This window comes from Cupressus sempervirens, chromosome 1 (assembly GCF_028749045.1).
Source record: "Cupressus sempervirens isolate cs-2001-9-10 chromosome 1, ASM2874904v1, whole genome shotgun sequence".
NCBI lineage: Eukaryota > Viridiplantae > Streptophyta > Pinopsida > Cupressales > Cupressaceae > Cupressus > Cupressus sempervirens.
In genome coordinates this window covers 686,217,926-686,245,362 of record NC_143118.1, presented here as the reverse complement: position 1 = coordinate 686,245,362, position 27,437 = coordinate 686,217,926, and the positions used below count along the sequence as shown (strand labels likewise).

Here is a 27,437-nt window from a genome sequence, read left to right as displayed (position 1 = left end):
ATTTCATAGTTTTTAGGTTCAAATAGTCAGGCTGGTGTTTGTAAGACAGTGATTGGCAGAGCACAATCGGGTTTAGATTTGAAGTTTTCTACAATGTGGCAACTCTTCCACCCTTTGTGATTTATGTAATTGGTGGAAGATTTCCACAATGTTGTACATACTTGTATATTTTTTTTTTCTATAGGATAATAAAGAATCTTGGTGGAGAAGCAATGTTGAGAGTTTATTTACTGATTGTGAAAGAGCCTGTGTGAGCACCAGTCAACATGAATGGGCTTTTCTTCAAGGATAATGGTATTTGGTGAAGGAACATGTATGGGGAGGACATTTATGAAGTTTTGGTGTAGTCCTTTTGTTTTGGTGATGTTGTTAGAGGTCTCATTGAACAGGCCCTAGTTTAGTGACCCTAGAACCAAGCCCTAGTTTAGTGACCCTAGAACCAAGGGTTTGGCGACAAATGAATTGGATGGCTAATAGAACCTTGGAGATTTCAAAATATCTTATTTTATGAGCCCTAGAAAGACTATTTCAATGTTTGGGGACAATAGGATAAGTGGAGCTATGAGTTTCTTTGAAAATGGTAGAGAAGTAGGCCTTGTTTGGTGTCACTAGGGGTATTGGATCTTGGGTATGGTCCAAAAGAGTTGATATTGAAACTTAGGGAGGATGTATAGATCCCAAAAGGGTATCTTAATCAGGTTGTAGTTTCCCTAGTTGTTTGGGAAATATTGGAGAAAAATCCAAATTAGTGACGGAGATAAAATGAACCACAGTTGTTATGATGAACCATGATAATCATATCATTCATGGGATAAAATGGGGTTGTAGTAGAAATCATCTCTCTTTGCAAAATCTCATGTTTTAATTATTTGACTGGAAAATTGCTCTTACCTAAAAATGATAAGGAGCTGGCTTATTTCTGAATCTCCCATAAACAAAGGCTTCATTTGGGACATTTCAGCTACATAATTAAGAACCAATTTCAAATATCCATGAATCATAAAATTGAAATGAAATATATAATTTAGGAGCAATAACATATAAAGGGATAAAAGATAAAAATTCTTAAGGGAAGTATAAATATGTACAACTATTAAATTAAAGTAGTAGATTGCAAAAAGCTTACCAAATATGTAGCTAACAAACCACATGTCCATAGCTGTGGAGTAAAGGGTGTCTCCCAAAAGCACCTCAAGAGCCCTATACCAAAGGGTCATAATCTGCAGCAACAAGCAAGGTATTAAAACAATGTCAAAATAATAGCTCAAGTTGATTTGAACATAATAGAATTCCCTAGAACCTATGAACATATTTTTATGGTATTATGCAACTATTGATAATGTAGCTAAATTTAATTAACAGACATAACTAAAATTTGTAGTTGAACAAAAAATCTATGCATCAAAGTCCAACTAAAAAATAAATTAACTTAAATGAGCCCTAAAATTGTGGTACCAGGGCATTAGTTCTTAGTTTAATAAGTTTATATATAGTCCATAAAGTTTAGTATGGGTTTATTACCTTTGACATCTAGATTGAGATTCATGTTACCCTAAGTTAAAGCCATGGTGTCCATGTCTTTGTTATTTTTTTAGTAATTTCATACAGACCCTAAAGTATGAAATGATCTCTTCATCTCTAGCATCTAGATTGAAATTTGAGATAACATATAGTGGCCTTTATTGCTTCAATTCCAATTAATCTTAAATAGTTATTAGCTGGGTAAGAAGAAAAATTGAATATGAAATCAGGATAAATTTTTAGAAAAACTGTCCCACCTGATGGGTATATTTCTTGATAGGAATAGTGAATGTTCTTCCATGCCCAAGATTTGTAATTTTGATCAAACCCCTTTCTTGGTCCACTAGTAGATTGCCGGGCTTCAAATCCCTGAACATTCTAATTATGTTTCAAACGAAATAGATTGAAAAACAACAACAATATTTAAAAGAAGTAAACAATTTACAATCCAGGTTATACAAATGGGAGCACCTATGCATTACACCCCTACTATGGCATAAGAAACACCCTTGCATATTTGGTACAAAAAGCTCTGCAATCCAACAATTAACTTACAATCATAGAAATATTATAATAGATAACAATTAAATTATTGAAACAAAATAAATTTTCTTCATGCAGCATTTGGAATAACCCAACTAAGCAATTACATGAAATCTTGAAAAAATTAACAACATTCAACAATAGAGCTCCTTGGTTATTGATATAAAATTTTAATCCTTTTTCAATGTCTCATAGTTTAAAAGGCTCCATTTTTTGTGAACATTGTCTATGCATACAAGCAAATTGCATTATGGTTACTTATTGATATAGTTAAGTTAAAAGAAATTACCCTGATAATCTGGGGAGATAATTTCTTTTGTCCATGGCAATAACCAACAATATATTTCTTGAGATCAAAGTCCATGTATTGAAAAACCAAATACGAAAGGAGCTTATTCTGTTTGTGCTTTATATGTTTCACGTCCAATAGCCTACAATAAAATACCAATTTATCAATATAGTTGTTGAAAATGGAATTTCTTATGAACAAGTAATTTTTTCAAGGGAAGAAAACATTGGACTATGGTTGCCTTTTCACACAAATATACAGATATTTGTCAAAGTCAAAACTTTGGAACATGATTGTCTTTTAAAACATATTTAGAGATATTTGTTAAAGTTGAAAATATATGAATATGATTGCTTTTCATACAATTTGATAAAACATCTGATGAAGAATCAATTCACTATTTGTGAAGCCCAAAACTTTGATTTTATTTCTCACATACATTCATTTGCCTGCTATTCTCTAAAAGTTATATTATATTTTAAATTGAATTGATTAATATTTAAAATTGTTATGATTAATTATGCATTATAATATAAATGATTAGGTTTTAACAATAAAATAAAATATATTATAATGAATATAAAAGTGTAACAACGAGAGCCTCTTTAGCCACATAAGGGACTGGAAACCTGTGTAATGTCTGAAAATATTTGCAATATATTATTTCAACACAATGGGAAAAAATGAGCTTTGCATTTGGTGAAAATATTTACATAGGTAGGTCCTTCTCAACTAGGCCAAAGGATCTTCAAAAAATTATTTTCTATGGCAGAGTCATCGCTCAACTTGCAAATTTCCTTCAAATTAAAATTTATGGGTTACCCAAGACTTTTGATCTCTATTTGGATACTTTTTTAAATTTAGATTAAGTTGTTATTATTATTATTATATTACTATTATATCGGGTTTTTGTGCAAAAATCACAATTTTGACAATACAACTTATATACAAAGAGAATTCGACAAATAAATTACATAATGGCTAGCAACCTTAGAGAAAGTTATAATTAATTAAGATCAAGCACTATGATCATAAGTAAATCCTATTATAAACAAGAGCATCCTAAATGCATTGGATCTATTCATAACATATTTCTTACAACCAACCATTTAGAAAAATTTGAGGGGAAAGCATGGTAGGATGCATAGAGATTGTCACCCACAACTTAACCCTAGAGCAGAACAACCATCCAAGTCTTTGACCCTGTGGCCCACAATCAAACCAACTCAGCATGGGCTACTTAATTGAGGGAACCGGTACTACTGTATCTTCCAGAGAATTAAAAAAAAAATTATGAATCCTCGATGAATTGGTAATCAATTCCTTGAATAATCTCTTTTTATGAATCTCAAGAAACTTGCTAAATTATACATGTATATATGTATATTGCTGGTTACTTTTCAGAATTTCCTGATTCAATGGACAATCCTCTTGATCGATCCTTTATTAATGGTCTGAAGTGCTGATCTATTCTTATTCCCATTTGATGATTTGCATATTTAACTTCTTATTCGCTTTGATTTTGCTCGATTAATTGGTTCCTTGATGTTTTATGATTCCTCTCCTGTTTATTTTTAGACATTTTGTCATTAATGTCAAGTATACTATTAGCACAATACATGAATCATAGAGGTTTGTAGATTGAAATGGCTGTATGATGAACATTGTTTTCCTCTTGGTTCTTTAAAGAATGCAAAATCTCGACAAAGAACAAATTGTTTTTTTTGGAATAAAAAGAAATACACAAATAAATCAAATTAATGCTTTAAGTAACAACTATTTGTTCTGTCTGTATCTACATGCTCAGATAAAGTATTTTGAATAAGACTTGAATGAAACTGCTTGACTCATACTCATGTACCCATATACCTCGAAGCACACATTTGCAATGGGCTTTGCAGGAAGAATGTATCCCATTATGTACTCTATTATTATGTTTAGCCCTGGTGTTTGCACATTAACTAAAATTAGAATCTTCCATGAATTGAATTAGCAAGCATAATTATTTTTCATCAATATGTTCCACTTTTATCTGATTAGTGGTGGCACTAATAACAATGATGGGCAGAGTGAAAAGGGATGCTAAAGCACAAGTCAGGATTAGACCCCACCATAGAAGCTCCACCTATTCCTTGTAAAACTCACATAGTGCAAATGAAACAACCAAAGTAGCTGCAAGGAGAGTATAGAACCACCATTATGGGATGTCTTTATATTTTCGCATCAATTTAGTATGGATATCAGGTGGAATACTTCTAGATGCTGTGGCCCTTTTCCATATCTCCCTAAAGAGAGGACATTAAAACAACACAAACAATTTTTTGTGTCAAAAATAAAAAAGCAAAATAATGGGTACCCTTCAAACACAATCAAAACTCTAGCCTCTTTACCAGTACCCTACCTTCCATACAAGAGAGAAACATGTGTGACTGTGGAAGCTATGGTGTTAAGTACTTTGAAATCTTAGGAGCTATGTGGTGTTCATGGGATTTACATTTATGTTTGCGCATGTCTAGATGTTGAAAAGAATGAGATATTCACATGTAATGAGTATGGCTTCTAAGTACACTTCTTTTCTAAATGACAAGTTACTAACCATTGCATGTTTTATTGGTTTGCAGGAAAGCTTATTATAATTGCAAACAACAACCCTCCTCTTTGTAGATTAGAAATAGAGTACTATGCTATGCTTGCAAAGATTGGGGTACATCATTTCAATGGAAGTAAGTTATTATTTCTAAACACATTAATGGGAAAAATTAGAAGAGCCTCATACATCCTCTAGACTTGTAATGGCTTGTAATGTATCCATGGCTTCTTAAATAGTTTAATGGCTTCTTAAAAATTAGAAGAGCCTCATACATCCTCTGGACTTGTACTGATCTAAAACCCTACTTGGTGTTCCAACTAGTAGATGTACTGACTGGTACAACCACATGATATCATCCTTTAAACTAGTTCCCCCTGTGGTAACCGGGTAAGTGCACAAAGTTGTGGTGCCAAAAGGGGGGTATAAGTGGACACCTTTTTCCTGAAATCAACAAATTCTAGACTTCAACAAGAATTTGAAGATAGTTATGCTCAAAATTTTAAGATATGACAAAAAAAAAAGTCGTAGTCCTTTGAATCTAGTTTCTAAACTACTAATTTTTTTTCAAAATGGTTTAGTTTTAGGTCCTCAAAAAAGGGGGCCACAGAAAGTGGTACTATTTATTCCAAAAAAACATAACATAGTACAAAGTGTGGCCCCCCTAAAATTTTAACTTTTTTTTTTGAAATTCTTTAATCGCTCTGGTCAAAAGTTACCTAACACTATGTAGTTTATCCCAGATTTTTCGGGTAATTTTATAATGTGTATTTTTTTTTTAATGAATTTTTAATTAGATCCATCCCAAAAATGTGAAATATCTGTGTGCTCCCCCTAGAAATGATTGAAAACTAATCTAAAATCAAAACTTCTTTTTTTCAAAGTGTGTAGAATGGAGTCTAGTTTCTAAAAAACTAAGTTGTTACAAAATTCGATGAATGAGCTAAAATCTACAGCCCAATTAGTACATGGTGGTTTTTGACAAAAAGTGAACATACATTCAAAAGAAATTATAGATGAAAGACTTAAAATAGTTCAAATTAAAAATAAATTATATGGTTAGATAGCTAACACAGAGACCTATAATGTTATGTAACCTGATCTTATCGATACCCAACCACGAGGAATGTTGAAGGGGAGCACACAAGAAAAATCAATCATTTTTTGTATGTTTGCTGGAAAACACATCTCAGACCTGTTTATAAACTCCAAACCTTTGGGTTGGATCTCCAAGGCAAAACCAAGCCTTAGGCTTGGTTTTAATGCAAAGCTTTGAATAGCGCGTGCGTCCTATAGCGCGCACGCGCTATTAAAATGCTATTGAATTTGAGGTAGTGCACACACACTATTGAGACCTAAATTGCAAACCAAAACCAAGAGAGAGCTAGGGGGGTGGGGTGAGGGAATGGCTATTTGTGTGTGTGAGAGAGATAGAGAGAAAGTAGGGGATGGGAGAGGGGAGAGAGGAAGTGAGAAAGAGTAGGGGTGGCAGAGAGAGTATAGGATGGGAGATAGAGGAAATGTGAGAGAGTAGGGGTGGCAAAGAGAGTACAAGATGCAAGAGAGAGGAAGTGTGAGAGAGAGGAGAGAGATTGAAAGTAGGGGATGGGAGAGAGAGGAAGTGTGAGAGAGAGTACAAGTTGGGAGAGAGAGATTGAGAGTAAGGGATGGGGGAGAGAGAGAGTAGGTGGTGGGAGACGAAGTGGGAGAGGAAGAGCGAGAGAGAGGAGGATGGGAGTGCATGTGTGTGAAAGAGAGAGAGTAGGGAATGGGAGGGGGGGAATATAGAGTAGCTTGAGAGAGAGTAGGGGATGAAAGAGAGAGTAGGGGATGCAAGAGAAAGTAGGCGATGGGAGAGGGAGTGGGAGAGGGAGAGAGAGAGGGGGGATGGAAATGTGTGTAAGAGAGAAAGAGAGAGAGTGTGAAAATGTGAGAGAGGGTAGGGGGTAGCAGAGAGAGAGTAGAGAGGGAGAGAGAGAGAGAGAGAGAGAGAGAGAGAGAGAGAGAGAGAGAGAGAGAGAGAGTAGGCAGTGGGAGAGGGAGAGCGAGTGAGAGAAAAAGTAGAGGATGGGAGAGGAGAGAGGGGGGATGGGTGTGTGTGAAAGAGAGAGAGTAGGGAATGAGTGAGGGGAGAGAGAGATAGAGAGAGTAGGGGATGGGATAGAAAGAGAGTAGGCAATGGCAGAGGGAGTGGGAGAGGGAGAGAGAGGGTGGATGGAAGAGAAAGAGATTAGGCAATGGCAGAGGGAGTGGGAGAGGGAGAGAGAGGGAGGATGGAAGTGTGTGTAAGAGAGAAAGTAGGGGATGGGAGAGAGTGTGAGAGTGTGAGAGAGAGTAGGGGTGGCAAAGAGAGAGAGTGAGAGTAGGGAATGGGAGAGAGAGGGAGAGAGTGAGAGAGAGAGAGATAGTAGGCGATGGGAGAGGGAGTGGGAGGGAGAGAGAGAGGGGGAATGGAAGTGTGTAAGAGAGATAGAGTTGGGGATGGGAGAGAGTAGGCAACGAGAGAGGGAGTGTGAGAGAGAGAGAGAGGGGGGGAATGGGAATGTGTATAAGAGAGATAGAGTAGGGGATGGGAGAGAGTGTGAGAGTTTGAGAGAGAGTAGGGGGTGGTAGAGAGTGCTTGTACAGGATGGGGGTGAGAGAGAGAAAGAGAGAGAGAGAGAGAGAGAGAGAGAGAGAGAGAGAGAGAGAGAGAGAGAGAGAGTAGGGGATGGGAGAGAGTGTGAGAGAGAGTAGGGGATGGAAGAGAGAGAGTGAGAGTAGGGGATGGGAGAGAGAAAGTAAAGAGGGAAAGAGAGTACTTGAGAGAGAGAGATAGTAGGTGGTGCAAGAGGGAGTGGGAGAGGGAGAGAGAGGGGGGATGGGAGTGTGTGTGACAAATCTAGAGAGTAGGGGATGGGAGAGGAGAGAGAGAGGGGGGATGGGAGTGTGTGTCTATGAAAGAGAGAGAGTAGGGGATGGGAGAGGGGAGAGAGAGAGTAGGGGATGGGGGAGAGAAAGTAGGTAGTGGGAGAGGGAGTGGGAGAGGGAGAGAGAGAGAGGGGGAATGGGAATGTGTGTAAGAGAGACAGAGTAGGGGATGGGAGAGAGTGTGAGAGAGAGTAGGTGGTGGCAGAGAGAGCTCGTACGGGATGGGAGAGAGAGATGAGATTAGGGGATGGGAGTCTGAGAGAGAGTAGGGGATGGGAGAGAGAGAGAGAGTGAGAGTAAGGGATGGGATGGGATAGAGAGAGAGAGAGTAGAGAGGGAGAGAGAGAACTTGAGAGAGAGAGAGAGTGAGAGTAAGGGATGGGATGGGAGAGAGAGAGAGAGTAGAGAGGGAGAGAGAGAACTTGAGAGAGAGAGAGATCTAGTAGGTGGTAGGAGAGGGAGAGGGAGAGAGATAGGGGGGATGGGAGTGTGCATGACAGATGTAGAGAGTAGGGGATGGGAGAGAAGAGAGTGGGGGGATAAGAGTGTGTGTGTCTGTGAAAGAGAGAGAGTAGGGGATGGGAGAGAGTGTGAGAGAGAGTAAGGGGTGGCAAAGAGAGAGTATGAGATGGGAGAGACAGAGTGAAAGGATGGGAGAGATAGAGTGAAAGGATGGGAGAGAGTGAGAGAGAGAGTAGGGGGCGGCAGAGAGAGAGAGAGTACGGGATGGGAGAGACAGAGTGAAAGGATGGGAGAGAGTGTGAGAGAGAGTAGGGGATGGGAGAGAGTGCGAGAGAGAGTTGGGAATGGGAGAGAGAGAGAGTAAGAGTAGGGGATGGGAGAGAGAGAGTAGAGAGGGAGAGAGAGAACTTGAGAGAGAGAGATAGTAGGTGACCTGGGAGAGGGAGTGGGAGAGGAGGAGAGAGAGGGATGGGAGTGTGTGTGACAAATCTAGAGAGTAGGGGATGGGAGAGAAGAGAGAGGGGGGATGGGAGTGTGTGTGTGTGTGTGTGTGTGTGTGAAAGAGAGAGAGTAGGGGATAGGAGAGAGTGTGAGAGTGAGAGAGAGAGTAGGGGGTGGCAAAGAGAGAGTACGAGATGGGAGAGACAGAGTGAAAGGATGGGAAAGAGTGTGAGAGACAGTAGGAGGTGGCAGAGAGAGAGTACAAGATGAGAGAGACAAAGTGAAAGGATGAGAGAGAGTGTCAGAGAGAGTAGGGGATGGGAGAGAGTGTGAGAGAGAGTTGGGGATTGGAGAGAGAGAGAGTAAGAGTAGGGGATGTGAGAGAGAGAGAGAGAGTAGAGAGGGAGAGAGAGAACTTGAGAGAGAGAGAGAGATAGTAGGTGGTGGGAGAGGGAGTGGGAGAGGAGGAGAGAGAGGGATGGGAGTGCGTGTGAGTGATCTAGAGAGTAAGGGATGGGAGAGGGGAGAGAGAGAGGGGGATGGGAGTGTGTATCTGCAAAAGAGAGAGTTTAGGGGATGGTAGAGGGGAGAGAGAGAGTAGCCCAAGAGAGAGAGAGAGAGTAGCGGATGGGAGAGAGGGGCGGATGGGAGTGTATGTAAGAGAGAGTAGGGGATGGGAGAGAGTGTGAAAGAGAGTAGGAGGTGGCAGAGAGAGAGAATGGGATAGGGGAGAGAGAGAGAGTGAGAGTAGGGGATGGGAGAGAGTGTGAGAGAGTAGGGAGAGGGAGATAGAGAGAGGGGGATAGGAGTGCATGTGACAAATATAGAGAGTAGGGGATGGGAGAGAAGAGAGAGGGGGGATGGGAGTGTGTGTGTGTGTGTGTCTATGAAAGAGAGAGAGTGTGAGAATGTGAGAGAGAGTAGGGGGTGGCAAAGAGAGAGTACGAGATGGGAGAGACAAAGTGAAAGGATGGGAAAGAGTGTGAGAGAGAGTAGGAGGTGGCAGAGAGAGAGAGTACGAGATGAGAGAGATAGAGTGAAAGGATGAGAGAGAGTGTGAGAGAGAGTTGGGGATGGGAGAGAGTGTGAGAGAGAGTTGGGGATTGGAGAGAGAGAGAGTAAGAGTAGGGGATGGGAGAGAGAGAGAGTAGAGAGGGAGAGAGAGAGAGATAGTAGGTGGTGGGAGAGGGGAGAGAGAGAGAGAGAGTAGCGGATGGGAGAGAGGGGCGGATGGAAGTGTGTGTAAGAGAGAGTAGGGGATGGGAGAGAGTGTGAGAGAGAGTAGGAGGTGACAGAGAGAGAGAATGGGATGGGAGAGAGAGAGAGAGAGTGAGAGTAGGGGATGGGAGAGAGTGTGTGAGAGAGAGTAGGAGATGAGACAGAGAGAGTAGAGAGTAGGGGATGGGAGAGGAGAGAGAGAGGGGGATGAGAGTGTGTATCTGTAAAAGAGAGAGTTTAGGGGATGGGAGAGAGAGAGTAGCAGATGTGAGAGTGTGAGAGAGAGTAGGGAGATGGGGGAGAGAGAGAGAGAGTAAGAAGTGGGAGAGGGAGGATGGGAGTGTGTGTGAGAGATCTAAAGAGTAGGGGATGGGAGAGGAGAGAGGGTGAGAGAGATAGAGAGAGTAGGCGGTGGGAGAGGGAGAGCGAGAGAGAGTAAAGGATGGGAGAGGGGAGAGAGAGAGAGTGTAGGGGATGGGAGAGGGGAGAGAGAGAGAGTGTAGGGGATGGGAGAGGGGAGAGAGAGTAGGAAGAGATAGAGAGTAGGGAGAGAGAGAGAGAGTAGGGAGGGTGGAGAGTGATGTGTTCTCACATAGTGCGTACGCGCTACTATGTGAAATCACCTAAAAATGGTCAAAAAGAAACTTTGGGGCCCATTTCATTCATTCTCTGCTTTTGTTCTATTCTGCACTCTATTATCCCGACAGAAATCACGGGTTTCAACACAGCAAACACTCTTTCAAGGTGGCAAACACTATTTCAAGCTAACAAACACTATTTCAAGGTGGCAAACACTTTTGGAAGCTAGCAAACACCAAATTCAATCATTGGATACACGATTTGAAGACTTTTTGAATATTCCTTGTATAGAAAAGGTTAGTGCAATCTATTTTAAATATTGTTTGTTGATATATAGATACAAATTTGATTATAATTTGACATGTTGTTTAATATATAGTGAATTCATTGAAATTTGTATGTTTCAATGAAATGTTATTTTGAAATGGTTAGAAATTTGACAAGTCGTTTTATATATATATTGTGTATTCATTCAAATAATTATAATGTTTATATGTATTTGAATAATTTGTAATTTACACATTTTAAGTAATTCAAATGTTTGAATAATTTGACATGTAAAAATCATCATCATGCCAAGGAAGAAACCAAAAAATCAAACAAATGAAGATAGGGAGAGAGATTTGGCAATTAAAAGAGATAAAATAAAATTACTACGTGAGCAAAGAAAATTGCAAAGCAATAATGAAGAATTGACTTTCGAAGAGGATCAAGAACCACCGGTACCAAGAAACAAAGAGGAAGAATTGGAAAGACAAAGAGAACGAATGATACTGTTACGCTCAAGAAGACAATTGAATTGTGAAGCTACACCATCTTCTAATGTTGGAGTCATATCGTCCACTACACCATCTTCCAATGTTGAAGTCATATCGTCCTCTCATGTTGAAGAGACACCGATTTGTAGATCCGACGATATACACACTGCATCATGTCATGTTGAAGGCACAACATCAATACATCAAGTAGGTGATATTCCATCTTTTGCATCTTATTGCCAAGGCACATCATCTTTGGTTCAAGGTATGCAATACACTCAACCTTATGTTGATGTTCAAAATGTTGAGAGAATTGAAGAGATTATAACACCTTCTAGAATTCGTTTTAGAAGACCAAAATATTTGATTGATATTGATAGTAACATTTTGAAATCAATTCCTAGCAAGATTAGCAAGCATACTTGTCAAAGAAAAGTTAATCATATGTGGAGATTATTTTTTGATGAATTAAATATTATAGGTCAATGCCAATTATTTGTTGAAATAATGAAGAATTTAAAATTTAGGCCTATCATGAAGATTCTTGGGCTAAGAACGATGGATGATTCAAATGAAAAAAACATTGTAAAGAATCTAATGAATGCTTATGACAAAGTGGGTTCTAAATCACGCACCAAAGATAGTAATATCGCAAGACGATTACTTACATCGACAATAGTAAGTAGCCAAATGAAGAAAGCTCGACTCATGAGAAAGGCAAGCAAAACATTAAAAATTGGTAGAGGTACTCTAAGGAGAGCCATGCTAAGGCATGAGAGATTGGAAGATCCAACAAAAAATGAGTTATGGACATTTAGCGGTAGACTACCACGAAATGATAAAGAAATTAGTGAAGCCTTGAAATCATTGATCGAAGATTTTTGAAAAAATAACACACGTGTTTCCCTTAATCAAAGAGATGTTGTAAGAAGGAGGATTGGTAGCCAAAATCGCGAGCCACATGCGAAACATTTTTTGGACACAACTCAGACACAATTTTTTGCAAAATTTATTGGTATGTATCCTCAAATTCAAATAAGTCAAAGATTTTTTGAGATGGGTAAACCTTTTTATGTGAAGATAAATCACACACGCACAACTTGTTGTTGTAGGATACATATTTAATTTTCTAACCATTTTGATGTTTTTAGGCATATATGCATAATTTTGCATTCTTAGTTTGTTTTGCAGGATTGTGACATAAATGAGCCACCAAGATCTTCAAGGGAATTCATATACAACATTTTATGTGAAATAAGGGACGATCGACAATTTTACAAGACATCATGCTTGGATGGTACGTGCTTATCTTGTGGTTCTTTGCAACTTTTATCAACTTGTCAACATATGGATAGTACACATGCAATTGGAAATGAAATAGTAGATTACGGAAAATTTAAGACAGTGACATATGCTCTAAAAGATGGGAAACATGGTAAAAGATGTGATTTAGTCATTGAAAAGATTCCAGTGTATGAGTTCATGAAGATTTTTTGTGAAAACATTATTTACGAGTATGCAAGGCATACCCATAGAGCTCGATGGCTGGATTTGCAATTCAAGTTGTGCAAGGATATGTTTCCATTGGATACCATTGTTTCAGTTGTAGATTTCACAGAGAACTACACACTACAACCACAAAATGAGGTGCAAACAAAGTATTATACTTCTCAACAAGTTTCCATATTTGTTCACATAACATTCATGCATTCACCTACAAGTACAGAGGATGATAGGAAGATTTTGAGCGAGTACCATTTTTACATCAGCGATGATCGATCACATTCTACAGAGTTCGTACATGGTTGTTTTCAACTATTTTATGAAAATTTGGCTAACAGGGGCATCACATATCGTCAGCATATTATTTGGTCAGATAATTGTGCATCTCAATTCAAGAATGCACGGATGTTCTATTGGTTGAGCAGGATGCACAAGTTGTGTAGAATTCAATACATGTGGAATTTCACAGAGGCTGGTCATGGAAAGGGAGAGCACGATGGTGCAAGCGCATGCATCAAAAGAGCCTTAGCTTGTGAAGAACTAAAGTACAAAGATGGAGCAATATTGACAGATGCAAAATCCATCATCTAGTGGTGTAATGCTACAATGGGTCAAGGTAAGGAAGGTGAGTCTACGGTTCGTAGATTTTTTTGGTTGATAGATAATACTAACATTGCACCATATCAGGATTGTTGCACACTAACAGGATCCAGTGAGTTGCACTCTTTTAGAAGCTCTGATGCAGGTTCATGGAGTATCCACACATGAAAAATGACATGCTATTGTCCATCATGTGCAGAGGAAAATTGGGATGACTGTGAGTCGACTGAATGGGTGGACAAATGGGATATACGGGTTTTGGACCCAATTGACACCTATCGTCCCCCACAAGCACTGGAAATGGTACAGATGGAATCGTCTATTGACTTTGATCGCTTGTCTGATCTAGTGCAACCTGGTAATATATATATTTATATATCTTTGTAATTTCAATATGTAACTTTATAACTTTTATGCAAGTATTTTCTGAATTAATGACCGCATTTTGTACATTTGTCACTGTAGGCCATGTTTTTGCTGTTATTGCACCTGAAGACAATGAAGAAGGGACAGATTATTATTTGTGTCGTTGTGTTCAAACCAAACAAAAATTGGATCACTCAGTTATAGATGGTGAAGGTTTAGAGTACCATGTCGGTGCGGTGGTTGTAACCGACACATGGCTTATACGATATTCTATGAAGAACCCTAACTTGTGGTTATTTGAGGATTGGCAAACAAAGAGGAAGATTCTTCATTATTCAAATCTTGTTGTCGCATCAAATGTCCACTTGATAAAATATGGTAGAAAACCACATAATAAGAATCTTTGGAAAGTTTGCGAGTCAGACCACAAGGCAATACTTGAGACATTAAAATGTCGAGCAGATCCAGTTGGCTCATTAGATTGAATACAGAGAGAGGGAGAGAGAGAAAGAGTGATCAACTAGATCCAAATACATTGTTGCAACCTCTTCCCCAAGACTGTCCACATGACTAAGGTGGACCGAATTGTTATGATGCGTAAGTGATGAGATTTAGTTTAAATCATAGATTTTATGTTTTGATTTGTTTAGAATCTAGATTTTATGTTTTGATGTCTCCAATTTTTTTAAAGCTAGAACAATATTTTTCATATTTTCTTATTGTGACGATATTTTTCTTTCATTGCATGTTCTCTTGGATGACAGGAGGGAGAGAAGAAAAATAAGTAGATTTCCAAACAACCAGCCACCCTTCTTCATGTAATTTATTCATTTAAGGTAAAAGTCCCATTTCCTTTGTTTGGCTTTGGTATTTTGTTATTTAAAGTCATTATTCTAGTTGGACCTTCGTATGTTTGAATTTGGGATTGTTTAGTGTCTATTTGTTATGATTATACTGAATTATTAATTCTATGATGTTTCTATTATTTAATTATTTAAAATAAATTAAAACTTTTTGTATAAAATTATTATTTTTTATTTATATCTATTTGTTATGATTATTTCTATCTATTTGTTATGATTATTTCTATTATTTAAAATAAATTAATTCTATAATATCTCTATGATGAACTATTTATATTTCTAAACTTTACATATTTTAAATTAGATATCTCTTGACTTAATTTACCAAAAAAATAAATTAAAATTTTAGGTATGCTACTAGTACACCATGACCAACAATCAAACTATTATAACAATACAAATACATTTAAATAGTAATGTAAGAATGGTTTAGTTCACATAAAAAATAAGTCTATCTTAGATATTCTAAATACATCACAAAACTTTATCGCTTCAAAAAATTTGGAATTTCTCCCATCTACTTGAGTTCCCATCAATTGTCCATAAAACTGGGAAAGGGAATAGGTGCTATGCTCCCAATCCCAACATCCTCCTGTCCACTACTAGGAGATGTGTGTAATGTAGGATTCAGCTCCATCAACTTAGTCATTTTTTTCACTAGTTGATTAGGACTCTCACCATTTGTTGCCAACTATGGTGACAATGCTTGGGGTTACACTTATTAAGTAAGAATATTTCCTAATCTAGGGATTAGAGCATTGAACATATCAGAATGTGATTTATGTTATGGGAGAAGAGGTATGTTGGGCATTAGCCTCAAATATTTCTTCATGTAAAGGTATATCAGAATATTTCCTTCATGTAAAGTGCATTAGCCTCAAATAACTTCTTAGTCTCTCTTGTTCCTTAGAATTTTGTATCCTTTTCTTTGGTAGCTATAGGAATCTACTGGGTAAACCACTATGTTGTTTTCTGTCTAGTGGCATGTAACGTATAAAATCAACATCTCCATCATAGTCATTTTGGGCCTGGGTATCAAAAAATTGTTAACTATTTATTTCATCATGGTTGTCACCATTTGCAAAGCATTAGATGACGTCCTTGGGGTCAACATGTGGTGGGGATGGAATTAAAAGGGAAACATTTTCATCCCCACAAGTATTTGGTTACCCAAGGTTTGTGACAACCTCCTACAACCTCTGGTTGTGAATCTTGCATTAGCAAGCTTAATCTAATATCAATGTTTGTTGTATGCTCAAGGTTTTATCTCCTATAATAGTCCACTGGCTGGTTCAGGTTTTCTGGTTGGGTATTTTTAGGTGCAATTGTACCTAGTCCCTTCATATTTTGTCCATAACTCCTCAACAAAGTGTTAATTGGTTCATCTAATAAGCCATTGATTTTTAGGAAGGATTCAATAGTGATTTCCTCCCCCTCGCTTTACAACTCATCAATATTTGCATCATCTACAGTAGTTGTTTCTTCTGATCCACTACTTGTGGGTTGTGGTTTAGATCCCTATTTTCCATCCTCATCAACAATGAAGCACTTTCTTGGGCCTATATCATTCACTAAAACCTCCCTATTCAAAGACCATATCCCTATCCTATGGAAACCACTCATTATATTATTGGGTGTAAGTGCCAAATTGGAGGCTTTACTGGATAACATTCCTAACTCCTCACGACCAATATTGATTTGAGGGTTCCTAGCCAACCACACATTCCAAATATGTTTTAAGTAAGATTTTAATGGTGAGAAAAAACTAACATCCAATGATTGACACCTATAGATGGTATACGCTACAAGTGACACACAATCTATGCCCGACTTCTTTGCTTTATCAATTATTTTCCATGTCATATGGATTCCATGATCATCAAATACTAGAAGACACCTTTTTGAGAGAAACACCCCACATGGAATTGTTCTTACAAAGTGGTCTAGCCAATTCAAGAATAATTATTTCATCATCCATCCATGTACTTGGACTGCCATGCAGGCCTTGAGATCATAATTGAAAATGTAGTTTTTTATATGTCTCTTAGCCTTGAACAAATAAAAATTGGAATTCTCTAACCAACAGTAATGTAAGGAGACCCACCCTGCTAGTTTAGGCCACTATGTCCAAACTAACCAATGACTTCTTCTGATCCTATAGGGTTTCTTTTTGACCCTATTCCCAAGAGGATATCTCCCAACTATCCCGTTCCCTAGGATCTATGCACACCAATTGACTATGTCAACTTCAATCACCCCAATATTCAAAAGAAGGCATTTTCTCTCTACTAGGAAAAATTGGGCACAAACCCCAATGCAATATCTAGGGTTATTATATGGTCCTCAACTTGATATTTCCAAACTCTCCTAATCATCACAAGACTCCACTCACCAACCCAAATCATAGATGTCCTTTTCTTTCTTACTTGACCTACTAGGTCTAGAGCCCCAATTAGGCCAAAATTTTCAAACTCACTAGGTGCTCTTGCACCATTCTCCCCATGTGACAAAGAACTCATGGTGGATAAATCTGAAGGAATTTCGTAGGAATACCTTTCTTTCCAAAATCACTCTCATCTATCCATGTTACTTCAGATTCTGGTTGATCCTTCCATTTGATAAGATGCTCCATATAGGTGCCATGACAAGTCTTCTTCTTGATTCTTGAATCCATAACCTTTTCAGCTTTTGGTTGAGATTATAATGGGATAGTGACTTCTTCAACCTTTGATTTTGTTTGTCCTTCTATGAATGTAGGCCCTTTATATTGAACTTAGTCCTTGACATTAAAGATAAGGTAAATTTCCAAGTTTGGTGGGAGTTCTATTTTGTTGGCATTAGAACCATAATTTGCAAGTACCTTACAAGGTCCTATCCTATGCATTTGTAGCTTGGTTGGAACACCTTATGCAAGTACCAAAACTCGGCCTTGGCATCATATCATGGCCTCAACACCTTGGATCATCTCAAAACATCTCATCCAACATGCTCCAACTCCTTGAACACTCTCAGCAACTCATCTCTTACACTTTCTCAATTTTGCCTCTTCTAGGCTTGTTCCAACTAGCCCTTGCCAGTCACTAATTTGTTTTTTTCTCCAAAAATTTTCATATAAATTCCTAAACTATTGGGTGATTAAAATACCCTTTTCCTCACTCTAAAATATACTCCAAAACCAACTACACTTGTTTTGTAAAATATCACTCAAAACTGGCTATTTCAATCTGCCAACTAGGCCTAGTTTGAGGCCATTTACAAAGCAACTCACAATCCCTTGACTTTTGGAACTCCCATGACCCAAAAAAGTCTTAAGACACGACTCAAATGCAAGGATTATTCTATTTTTTTGGTCTCATGATCAACTTTACAATGGTTTTTACAAAACCCTTCTTTCTAGCCCCTTTACCCTAGGGCTTTCTAGAACTCTTATTTTGCAACGTCTCTAGAACCCCAAAATGGTTCAAAAACCTTCACTTTGGTTATATTAGATGAATTCAAACATAAAATGCAACTCTTGTTTGGAGAAAAAACTAAATCCACCTTGGGAGCAATCACATACCCCTTTTTATGCACTCAAATTTTAGGGAAAACTATGCAAATACTTCTTAAATTGTTTCAACACTCAAATTTTCAGATGGAAATGGTTATTATAGACTCAAACCAACAAGAAAAATCCCAAATTTGAGGTTTCTCAACACTCAACAATCAAATTTCAAAACTGTTACCAGCACTTACTACTAGGACAATTTCTAGTTTTAACGGTCAAACTCCCAAACCATACAAAGGATGCCCCGCTGTTTTTGCATTTTTAAACACTCTTTTTGGAGACCTACAATAACCTCTCTCACTTTTTGGAGATCACACTCCGTTTTCATTTTACGACGCCATCTCGGGTGATGCTGAAACTTGCAATGTCGGCTAGTACAAAGTTGCCAACTGCCAAATCTCTCTCACCTTTCCTCGTGGGATCAAAATGTCTACTCTGTTAGCTCTGTGTGGCTAGGTAAACCCTATCCTCAACCTCGTCCTATCCCCTTCAGTGCTCGAACGTTCTCAGGCACGCCAATCCAGAATGTCCCCAAGGGTCACTAAATGCCATAGGGCTGCGATCTTTGATGGGCATATCTCGGAGCTCATGTGAGGTATGGATGCGATTCTAGTTCCTATAGGACCATGTTGCAGAGACCTAAAATAAACTCTCTCACTTTTTGGAGATCACACTCCATTTTTTTTTTACAACGCCATCTCGGGTGATGTTGAAACTTGCAGTGTGGGCCAGTACAAAGTTGCCAACTGCCAAATCTCTCTCACCTTTCGTCGTGGGATCGAACATTCTGCTCCGTTAGCTCTGAGTGGTCGGGTAAACCCTATCCCCAACCTCGTCCTATCCCCTTCAGTGCTTGAACGTTCTCGGGCACGCCAATTCGGAATGTCCCCAAGGGTCACTAAATGCCATAGGGCTGCGATCTTTGACAGGACATATCTCGGAGCTCGTGTGAGGTATGTATGCAATTCTAGTTCCTACAGGACCGTGTTGCAGAGACCTACAATAACCTCTCTCACTTTTTGGAGATCACATTCTGTTTTAATTTTACAATGTCATCTCGGGTGATGCTGAAACTTGTAGTGTTGGCCAATACAAAGTTGCCAACTGCCAAATCTCTCTCATCTTTCGTCGTGGGATCAAACCGTCTGCTCCATTAGCTCCGAGTGGCCGGGTAAACCCTATCCCCAACCTTTTCTTGTCCCCTTCAATGCTTGAACGTTCTCAGGCATGCCGAACCTGAATGTCCCTAAGGGTCACTAAATGCCACAGGGCTGCGATCTTTGACGGGGCATATCTCGGAGCTCATGTGAGATATGGATAAGATTCTAATTCCTACAGGACCATGTTGCAGAGACCTACAATAACCTCTCTCACTTTTTGGAGATCACATTTCGTTTTCATTCTACAATGCCATCTTGGGTGATGCTGAAACTTGTAGTGTTGGCTAGTACAAAGTTGCCAACTGCCAAATCTCTCTCATCTTTCGTCGTGGGATCAAATTGTCTGCTCCATTAGCTCTGAGTGGCTGGGTAAACCCTATCCCCAACCTCTTCCTGTCCCCTTCAGTGCTCAAACATTCTCAGGCACGCTGAACCAGAATGTCCCTAAGGGTCACTAAATGCCATAGGGCTGTGATCTTTGATGGGGCATATCTCAGAGCTCGTGCAAGGTATGGATGCGATTCTAGTTTCTACAGGACCGTGTTGCAGAGACCTACAATAACCTCTCTCACTTTTTGGAGATCACATTTCGTTTTCATTTTACAATGCCATCTCGGGTGATGCTGAAACTTGTAGTGTTGGCCAGTACAAAGTTGCCAACTACCAAATCTCTCTCATCTTTCGTCATGGGATCAAACTGTCTGCTCCATTAGCTCCGGGTGGCTGGGTAAACCCTATCCCCAACCTTTTCTTGTCCCCTTCAGTGCTCGAACGTTCTTAGGCACGTCGAACCAGAATGTCCCTAAGGGTCACTAAATGCCACAGGGCTGCGATCTTTGATGGGACATATCTCAGAGCTCGTGCAAGATATGGATGAGATTCCAATTCCTACAGGACTGTGTTGTAGAGAACTACAATAACCTCTCTCACTTTTTGGAGATCACATTCCATTTTCATTCTACAATGCCATCTCGGGTGATGCTGAAACTTGTAGTGTTGGCCAGTACAAAGTTGCCAACTGCCAAATCTCTCTCATCTTTCGTCGTGGGATCAAACTGTCTGCTCCATTAGCTCCGGGTGGCCGGGAAAACCCTATCCCCAACCTCTTCCTATCCCCTTTAGTGCTCGAACGTTCTCAGGCACGCTGAACCAGAATGTCCCTAAGGGTCACTAAATGCCACAGGGCTGCAATCTTTAATGGGGCATATCTATGGGCTATCAATACTTCGACTATACTTTAAGTCAATGATTATCAATATGTGAAAAAATGGAACTTGTTGTATTTTGAATTACTGAGAAGATGGCCTTGCCCTTCCCCAGGAGTTTCAGAAATGGGAGACATTAGGTAAGAGAGTGAAAATGTTACTATCGCTTCAACGCACATGACGCAATTGGAAATGCAAATTTTGATGGTAATAATTTTGTGATAAGGGAGAGACTAGGGATGATCATTGTTACTATCTCTTTAGTAGTGGAATTTTGTTTTCTCTTGAATTTGGTGGTGGGGGATCAGTGGTAAGTCTCCTTGGATATTCCTTCTTATGATGTTAGTGACAAGTGTTGCTCTTTGAAAACACTTGTACAATCTTTTTTAAATTATTAGATAAAAACAGAGAATTGTAAGTATTAAACATGATTAGCCTTTAGTTCCTAGAAGATCTTTATTTCCCCATCAATGCATTTAGAAAGTTAAGTTTTAAGAAGATCATAAATAGAAAAAAATAGAGAAGCGATTTAAACATTTATATCGATTGGAAACACGTGAGTCTTGAGTTTCCTCTACCTTTTAAAGAACGTTCCTTAGCTAGTAGACCTAATTCCACATTCCATAAGACTGTCATTGCGCTAAAGATTTAGGAAACCAACTACTCTAAGATAAAGCTTCCCGGTCAATAATAATCTAGCCTATTGAGGAACATAATACTTCTCAATTAAACTTGTGTTGATTCAGTATTAATTTTGTAATTAACTACAATTTCAGTATCTGTGTACAGGGGGTGACTGAGAAAACTATTTGAGGTCCAATTTGAAAATATATTTGTAAGGATCTCGACCAAGGTTCACAACTTCGATGATTAATACATTCATTCAGGCCAGAACCTCACTACAAAAAAATAATATATAAAAAAGGTAGTGAATAACGTCATGTCTAGACCCAAATCAACCAATGAAAGTCAAATTAGCATAATGTGGAACTACAATATATGCATTGAGTGGGTTGTCATAAAAAAGCTTCATAATAAAATTCATGTCTAGAATTAAAAGACCTTAAAGAACATTTATGCTTGTAACACAAATGGCCATTCAAAACTGAATATGATTACAATATGTGAAATAGCATTACAAGAACTTGTAATGCTCTTGTGAACATCGTGTTAATTCTTGTAAGAATCCCTAAGATGCTTGTTATACTCAAAATTTTGTTGAAATTGAATTAATTTTTATCCTGTCGGTTAATTGGCTTAGGGTGATATATGCTTCTTAGATGGAATAATGAGTTCGTGATTAACTTTGTATTAAGATTCATAGAATCTTCTAGTTATTTGCAAAGGAAATTTATAAATTACTTGCTAATGTCATATGGCTTGCTTGAGAAAGATGTCCGTGTTCTTATTGATGGGTACTAATGACTATCCACATTTAGTTCTTCAATATCCTATTTGACAAGCTTTCCATAGACATTTCTTTGCCATACTAAGTATTTTTGAAAACATATTTGAGTAGAAGGACTACAGTAGATACTACATGATGTTTTAACAAATAAAGTAATGGGTTAAAGACTATTATTTCGAAGGTATTATGTCATAGTATTTTAATTGTAATGATCTTAGACTAGTGATATTCTTGAAGGTAACTTCGACATGCAACAAGAAAGACAACCTACAACCAAGGCTATATTGTGCCTACAACCAAAGCCATAAATGCTCATAGCCAAAGCCACTAGTGCACATAGCCAAAGCCACGGATGCTTATAGCCAAAGTTACAAGTGTTCGCAGCCAAAGCCATGAGTACATGAAGTTGATGATCACAATTGTTTACAACTATTCACCAGAAACAACTTCTTTGTAGTTTTTGAGAAATACTAATAAAGCAAAAAAGAACATCTACTAGTTGGTAGACATAATGGCAACTCTCTAGCAATTGAATTGAATTTCATACATGCACATATCTAATTTAATGTCATACACGAACATATCTAATTTAATGTCATACATGAACAAACATATAATATAAAATGATAACCAATAATGTCATATACATTAACAAACACATAATATATTATGATAACCAATAATGTCGTATATGAACAAACATATCATATGTTAACCAATAATGTCATACATCAAATATAGAATGTCATATGTACATCAAATTTGTATCGAATATGTCTCTCAGATGCCTATATATATACATGGGGAAGGAAAAAAGTCTCTCTCTATATATATATATATATATGTATCAAATATCTCAACTACATCTTTTCCTTCTCACGAGGGGAAGGAAACAAGTCTCTCGACGTCCTTTGCCGTCATGTGGAGGGAGACAGTGGAGATGACGGGGCCCTCCTAACACGCTCACTTGACCTCTTGTTGAGGCTCTTCTCCAGGTCCAACTGATACAAAGAAAGTAGATATGAATCAATATTTATTATATGTTGAAATCAAATATATGTACTCACAAAATCAATTATTTTCTTACCGCCAACAAATAGTCACTCTGTAAGTCCACCTCAAATGCTCGTGGATGATCAGGCGTGACAAGACCCTACAAAAATTCAATAAATATAATCACTTATAAATAACATTAGAAATTTTGAGATGAACTATTATAAACAACAACTAAAATGAAGAAAATTCTTTCATACCTCTGTTAGTGGCTGTGAGCTAGCCACAGCTGCGGCCACTCCACTATCAATAGGCTATCGCAGATGAGGAGGTGTGTCCGACATCATGAGCTGCATGTCATACAATACACGTTATATCTAACATGAAACATGGAATAAATATAATCAAATGAATTAAATTAACATGAAACAACTGTACCTGTGTGAAGCTCGTATGATGTCTCTGCTCTGCGTCTGTGGTAAAGGTTGAGGGTCCTGTGGAGAACTAATGCACATGCATTTTTTTTTTGGTCAATCCTTAATATGATTATGTAATAAATATATGTATTAATTAAAATGATTAAATTGATACATACCTCAGGACTCGTCAAAGGGACAAAAAATGGGCCTAGAGGATCGCTGCTAGGCCCAGGAACACTTTGACCCTAAATTTTGAACAATGTCAATAAATCCTAATTAATAATCATTCACTATACATGTGAAATGTGATCAAATTAGTAATTTACCTGTGTGTCAATGCCAAATGTCTCGTTTAGGAACTGATCGGTGACAAGCCCATCATCTGCACCATCTCCGACATGAGTGCCAAATGTGCATAGGGATCCGCATGAAGTGCACATGTGACCATGATGTATAGAAGGCTCCCCCTCAACTAATGGGCTTGTGGAATGGATGAGGGTCTACGTCAAAGCATTAATGGTCCCTAGAGTGCTGGCCTCTACATGTTCCTTCACAACTGAAGGAATAATCACATGCTCGCGCTATGGATGGACCACAGCTGCCCTAACTACATTAGGGTCACGACATGCTCCTGGCCTCTCAAATGATGACCCCACACCTCTACCCTAGGAGTCTAACATATCAAAATAATTGGGGATCTCCCCAAGGACAAACTCACAATATAATTTCTTCAAAAAATACATGGGGACCTCGTGGTTGTTGCAAGGAGGGGCATCAAAAACCATCCACCATCTATCCCAAAAATTATTTCTAATAGCATCATGTATGCACCAATGGATGGGGAATTGTTTAGTACCCTCTCTAACAATATTTTGCTCACCGGGTTTTCTAAATAATGCACATATACTACCTTTTGGTATTTCCTTTTTTCTAACATCTTCATATGACAATTTATCTGCATAAAATCTTTTTTTTTCATCCCTCTTAGCCCGCCAAATATCTAACTGACCACTAACTTGAGGCTATCTGAGTGTTAATGGATTCGAGGGATGATGCCAATTGAGCCCTCATTGGATTGGTTTGTCCGGATTCTTTCAACCGAGCAATGATTCCTTCTAATTCAGTTTTGCCTCTCTCTATTTCATTTCTTATATTTTCTTGTGTGCCTGGTGGAGGTCTTGCAATTGGTTCGGGTTGTGGAATTTTTTCTTCTTCTTGAGGAGGGTTTTGGTTTTGGGGTTCTTGAGGGTTTTGATGTTCTTGTGGATTTTCTGGTTGATTATGAACATTTCTTGATAAAAAATCAATTGAAATTCAAATAAATAAACAAATCTAAATGAAATTTGTAAAAACCCTACAAAAGAATATAAAAAACTTACAAAACAATATGAAAAATATATCAAACAATGCAAAGTTAGGTTTATATCACTTACGGCGTCGTCGTGGGTGCGCTTGTGGTCTTGGATTTCGTCGACGAGGAGGCATTTTGGCAAATGGTGGTGCAAATGTTGAGTCTTCAACTCGCGTACGCGCTGCTCACTGTAGGAGTAGAAGAAAATGCTGATAAAAATGATGGGCTGCAGGTTTGTAGCCCATCATATATACTTTTTATTTTTTTAAAGCGCGCACGCGCTATAGTGCGCACGCGCTATAGTGCGCACGCGCTTTTTAAAATAGGAAAAAAAAATTTCCTTGTCACCTTTTTGGCACCACAACTCGGTGCATATGCCCAACCATTATTTGAATTTTCAAATGCTTGGCAAGCTCTTTGCATACTTGTGATGTTTGAAGTGCCAACTCTCTTATCGTAACCAAAAGAAGTGCTACATAGAAAGTTCATATAGCTAATAAGTGAAACTAGAAAGCCAATAAATTCCCAAAGATTTATCTTTGTGCCATTTATGCTATATTACTTTGGCCTTTAGTGACCAATTACCTAAGTATTATAGGAAGTCATTATATGCATTGACCTTTGACATAAAGTGACTAAATATGAAAGAACATTTATTTAGATTCTGCATAAAGAGGTAGACTAAGAGTGCAACGTGCTTGTTATGGCATTTGGGAACATAGTTTCTTCATGTGATGCATTGGTCTTGGGGATCAATCTTGGTTGGGTGTCAATGTTGGGATTTCTCAACAAGAAGTAATGGAACTGGTTGTGATTCATTGGAGTGACCTTGAAAGATATAAGGATGAAATTTTTAGATGTTTAGGTGTTATTCACCATTTTACCAGTCACTTTGTGTCCTTGTTTCATCTAGAGATTTATCGGGACAAGATTCTCAATAAGAATTGGAGCATTGACCAAATTCATACACTTGCGATTGCTGCTTGGCAATCCTTGGCAAAGGAAGGCTCATTCCTTTAATTGTCAACTTATTGGTTGGTTGTAGACCAACCATACCACTCTTTAGTTTGCCCTAATACTAGAGAGTTGGCAAGTTCTTCTTGGCCAAGGCAAGGAGAGTTCATAGTCTCAGACTCGTGCAGGCTTCTTCCAGCCACTTCTGAGGTAATCTGGACTAAGGCATTACTCAAGATTCATGCTAAGACTATAGGCCACTCCTATGCTTTGAATATAGTGTTGAAATTGGTGATATCATAATCTATTTCACAAATTCATGTTATGGGTAGCACTAGTCCTAGATCATTTTAGACCTACCACGTGCAAAGTGTCCATTTCATGTTAGTTTGAGCTTCACTTGGTTTCAAGAATACTATAATATTCTCTACTTAACAAGGCCAACCATGTGAAGGTGGAAGCTCATCTGGCCTCACCCCCCTCCCCCTACATCAATCTAAATTACCCATTATCATCTAATTACATACTTCATTCATTCATTCATCCATTTATGAACTATAACATTCAATCAATACAATCACATAACATTCATTAATATGATATAAAATTTATTAATACACAATACTAATCAAGACTTCATTAACACATAACAATATTCATTAACATAAAATAAAAATCAGTATTAATACTCATCATTCATAAATAATTATTTAAAACAATGTTCTTTCATTATCCAACAAGGTTTATAAAAGAGCATTTTTAAAACATCATTTCTTCTTTTTGTTTTTTTTAGCTCTCTTAAGAAAAACATTCATAGGAGCATCCATATCTGCATCATTCTTCTCCTCTTCTAATGTCAAATTATGGTGGCTCCTTCTCTTTGGAGGAGTAGGAGGCTACTACACTAAAGGTGGCTCTGTTGCAAGAACAAGTAAATGAGATAAATTGGCATACTTTTTTTCTTTTTTTAACTGTTACAAGTCCGTAATTAAGTACTAGTACAACATAACATGCATTTTTCTTACCTCACAATGCCACATCATGTACATTAACATTTTGATCCGCTACCATGTCAACATGTTGAACACTTGGAACATGCTCCACTCCTTCAACATGATGTTCAACATGCTCTGAAATATTCAAAAAAAGGATACACGTCAAATTGCAATTGAAGATGTTAAATTGTATTCATAATTGCATAATTATTTTCCAATAGCAAATTAATACCTCCACCACTATAATGCACATCATGGCCTTCATAACGAGCAGGTTCTGTGGTAGGATATGAAGGCTGTGCAGTAAAATGTTATGCACATTGTTATGCAGTCAATTTACGTTCAAAACTAATACCAAAAAAGAATATCCTCAACTATTCAATTTCATTTACTTTTCATCTGACCAATTTACCTATGAGATATCATTTGGTGCACTGGATTCTTGGGCAAGGCTTTTAGATTCTTTGTGTAGGTGTTCAACCACGAATTTGTAGCCTTCCTTCAAGGCAATGCTCTTTTGGTACAATATGATTAATAAGCATAAACTTTTTGACCCCTTAGCTGGTTGCAAGTATAGTTAATTATTAGATATGATCTCCCAAAACAAGCTTTTTGTAACTACCTCATTGATTGCCAATTGTAACTCCCTAATTATGAGTTGCAATAGAATCTCACATAAATAAAGATCCCAAATACTTTGAGAGTTACACATTCTCCATTTGTGAATTCGTGTGCCCCGTTTGCGCAATTAAAACTAGTTATGTC

General features: G+C 38.0%; 1 pseudogene; it reads right to left on the bottom strand.

The window, feature by feature from the left end:
- Positions 1 to 887: 887 nt before the first annotated feature.
- LOC149579790 (cell division control protein 2 homolog D-like) overlaps positions 888 to 27,437 on the bottom strand; it is a 41,731-nt pseudogene continuing 15,181 nt past the window's right edge.